The 4,065-nt window shown below is 41.4% G+C and overlaps 1 pseudogene; it reads right to left on the reverse strand.

The window, feature by feature from the left end:
• Positions 1-203: 203 nt before the first annotated feature.
• LOC139422415 (protocadherin alpha-C2-like) lies at positions 204-2,784 on the reverse strand (annotated as a pseudogene).
• Positions 2,785-4,065: the final 1,281 nt, after the last annotated feature.

Raw genomic sequence — 4,065 nt, forward strand, 5'->3', positions numbered from 1 at the left:
CAATGCTTCTTATTTGTTGAAAAAGCATGACAATCACCGAAACAGGATACAAATAAAATGATGCATTACAATTTTAAAATGTGTCTGTCTGATGTGATTAAGTTTGAAACAGTATACATCGTTCGGAGTAATTGCTCCGTTGTTCACTATCAGGTTGCAGAGGTCCTGTGCGTTCCAACTCGATGTCGTCTGTGCCCTTGGTGTTATCCTTCTGTGGAGTTGCAGTTATCGGGATGCATGGCTTTAGGAACATGAAATCGCTCTTTGATGATTCCTTGGTCAGACACATCTTGAAGTAGTGTGTCTGTGAAAGGGGGCCGTTGCATTTTTGCCTCGTCGCAGTTCGTGGATCCTTTGGTGCCTGTAGTTTTCTGCACATTCAGGTTGGACTTCTTGATCACATCAGCGGTAGACTAGTACAGATCGGAACTCGCAGCATCCACTAAAAGATCAATTAAATCCTCGAATGGATCCTCCTTATCCGGGCCAAAATAGCCATCAGAAACGTGAACGAGATAGCGCACAGAGACACTACTAAGCACCGCGTATTTTGGTCCAAAATAAAGACATTCACAATAACATTGTTACTCAGGGGAGGGAAATCGGAATCTTTTGCTTGGACTAAAATTTGAACGTTTCTTAGCTGATCATTGTCAAAAGAACGCTGGGCGTACATATTTCCATTGTCTGAGTTTATGAAGACGTAGGTGGACACCGGCATTCCCTATATATCACCTTCCAGAATAGTGTAAGAAAGATAGGCATTTTGGTCCGAATCTGGATCCAGGGCAGTAACCGAACAAATTGAGGTTCCTGTTGCGTTAATCTCTCTCAAATATACAGTGTATGATGGCTGCTTGAATCGGGGTGCGTTGTCATTCATGTCTGACACTTGCACTAAAATAGTTGTCATTGTGAACAAGGGAGACGCGCCCATTTCCCGTGCTGTGAGAGTGATGTTGTAGTCAGAAATGGTCTCTCGGTTACCAAAGTGTAATAATTCTTAAAAGAGGAGTGGAGCTGGGACATGATCTGGAATTTCACAGTCAACGTTCCCATTTTCACCTGAGTTCTTGTCCATGACACTAATGACAGCTATCACTGTCCCGGGTGGTCCGTCCTCTTGGACAGGTGTGGACACTGATGTCAAAATCACCTCCGGGAGGTTGTCATTCACATCTATGATATCACCAGAACCGTACAGTGCACGGCCACTGCCGAGGAGCCCATGTCCCTGGATTGCACATCTATTTCTTGCATCCTGTCTTTTTCGTAATCTACGACCCCTTTCACTCTGGTCTCTCCAGTGCGCGAATCCATGCTGAAAATCTCGCGCACCTTAATGGGTGCATGCCCGCTGAAAGAGTATGTGATTTCCGCGTTTGGACCCTCATCCAAAGCGTTTAGTTTAATCACAACAGTGTCCTTCGGTGCGTTTTCCACAAGCTTCACTCTGTAGAAAGACTGGTCGAACACAGGCGCGTTGTCATTTGCATCTATAACTGTTATATTGATCTGCGCTGTCCTGGGCCTCTCTGGCGAGCCTCCATCCACAGCAGTCAGCACAATTTGGTGCGTATTCTGCTCCTCTGTGTCCAACGGGCTCTCCAGGACCAACTCCGCAAACGTACTGCTAACGCTAGGCGTCCAGGACGAAATGGCCGTTCACACTCAGCAGATAGGAGCGGAAAGAGTCGCTGCCAACGTCCAAGTCCTGCGAACTCTCCAGCAGGGGGAACGGGACACGGTTGTGGGGTCAATTTCACGACCTACGTATTGAATTCAAAATAAAATAAATCGTGAACATGAAAAATAAAGTTGAGAATGTAAACATTATATTTTCGAGGACGGGTGAAATAATGGATGTTGAAATCAAAAACCAAACAACCCAAAAACGTGTAGGCAAATCATTTTAAAGCGAGAACAAAACTCTATGACAAATGATAAAAACATATATTTGAAAACGAATGCAATTTTTTTCGGTTAAACTTTCCCAGCAACCAATCCTATTGAATACATTGTGCCTACGCTCTTGCCTGCATGTATAAAATTAGAATTTGTTCTTAACTGACTTGCCTCGTTAAATAAAGGTTAAATAAAACATTTAATACATATACAACCTTTTGGTTACGCTACTCGTATATTTGCTTTCGATGTATGTTTCTTTGCTTTCACTGCCATTCTTTTCGATTGTGAGTTGTTGGCATTTTCTTTCCGTAATGGGCGGAGTTTAGAGGGAGGCCTAGACAATGAGTCTCCATTGGTCCGCTAGTTTTGGAGTGAGGGTTTGTCAAATTTATTTTGAATTCAATACAAATTGACCCCAAACCCATGTACCGCCACCTCGGATATATCTTGATTAAACTCGCTCCACGTAAAACTGGGAGAGTTATCGTTTACATCTAAAATATCCACCTCAACCCTTAATATTTCCAAAGGTTTTTCGATTACCATGGCAAATGGAAAGAGCAAGAGGACTGTTCACATAGCTCCTCTCCATCAATTATTTCGTTTACAAATAAAATAAAATTTTCTAAATTCGTCTCAAAGTATTTTTTATTTTTTTGTGCCTGAAACTATTCTGAACCTGCGCACAGAGTCTCTCCACGTAGAAACCAAAGCCCAAATCCTCGGCTATATTTCCAATTTAAACCACATGTTCCAGTTCCTCAGGGATTGAATAGCGATTCTGAGCTCAAACAAAATCCAGGAAACATTTGATGAGAGCTAGGCATGTACCTGCAATGTCCCAGCCAGCCGTTTCTTCGCGCCTCGGAGGTCCATCTGAGCGACGCACTATATATATAACAATGCGCAGTCCATGTCCAAAACGCACTCCATAACCGAAAAGGGTTTCAGTTAGAAAATAGCCACATTTACATTTATGTTATTCTGTATATAATCATATCTGAATTGTCCTCTTTCCTTCTCAAAGTGGAGCCGTTGTGTTTGCCCTAGCGGAGTGTCTTTGAATGTGTGTGAGTGAAAGAAGAAGAAGAGGGTGTTGGGAGGAGGTTGCTGTCTCTGATCAGCATTGTGATGCTCGCTAGCGTGTGCGTGTGTTTGTGTGTGTGTACGTATTTGTTTGTTAATTGGCTCAATCCCAATATTCCGATAGGGAGAATCGACAACTGCTCTGATTTCAGTTTGATCACCACACCACCATAATCTTTTTCACTAATAAAATCCAGCGAAACTGTTATTTAGCCCAAATTCTACAGGACGAGAGATAAAATGACAGGCTATCATAGTTCAGTTCAATTGAACTAATATATATCAGATGAAGGTTAAAAGACAATTAGCCTGTATTGTCCATGGGACATTTGTAATAGCATTATTTCATATTTCAAAAAGTTTATTTCACATTTTAGGGTTGAGTTACAAATATGAATCATGTTTATTTGATCCTCAATTTTCCAAATAGGTTGCACAGCATAGGCTAGGCCTACTGCAGCACCTTCATTCGAAATAGCCTATTAAAATGAAATGACTGGCTAAAACGAATAACTATTGTAATGACATGGAAATTCGATATATTTAAAGATCATATAAGTAATATCCCACTAAAGTAAACAACCAAAACGTATATTCAAAATACTAAAACAAATATATACAGTACCAGTCAAAAGTTTGAACACACCTACTCATTCAAGTTTTTTTTTTATTGTTACTATTTTCTACATTGTAGAATAATACTGAAGACATCAAAACTATGAAATAATACATATGGAATCATGCAGTAACCAAACAAGTGTTAAACAAATGGGATGGCGTATCCCTGCAGAATGCTGTGGTAGTCAGCTGGTTAAGTGTGCCTTGAATTCTAAATAAATCACTGACAGTGTCACCAGCAAAGCACCCCCATGCCATCACACCTCCTCCTCCATGCTTCACGGTGGGAACCACACATGCGGAGATCATCCGTTTACCTACTCTGCATCTCACAAAGACACGGTGGTTGGAACCAAAAATCTCAAATTTGGATTCATCAGACCAAAGGACAGATTACCACATGGTCTAATGTCCATTGCTTGTGTTTCTTGGCCCAAGCAAGCCTCTTATCAT

This window comes from Oncorhynchus clarkii, chromosome 12 (assembly GCF_045791955.1).
Source record: "Oncorhynchus clarkii lewisi isolate Uvic-CL-2024 chromosome 12, UVic_Ocla_1.0, whole genome shotgun sequence".
Classification (NCBI taxonomy): domain Eukaryota; kingdom Metazoa; phylum Chordata; class Actinopteri; order Salmoniformes; family Salmonidae; genus Oncorhynchus; species Oncorhynchus clarkii.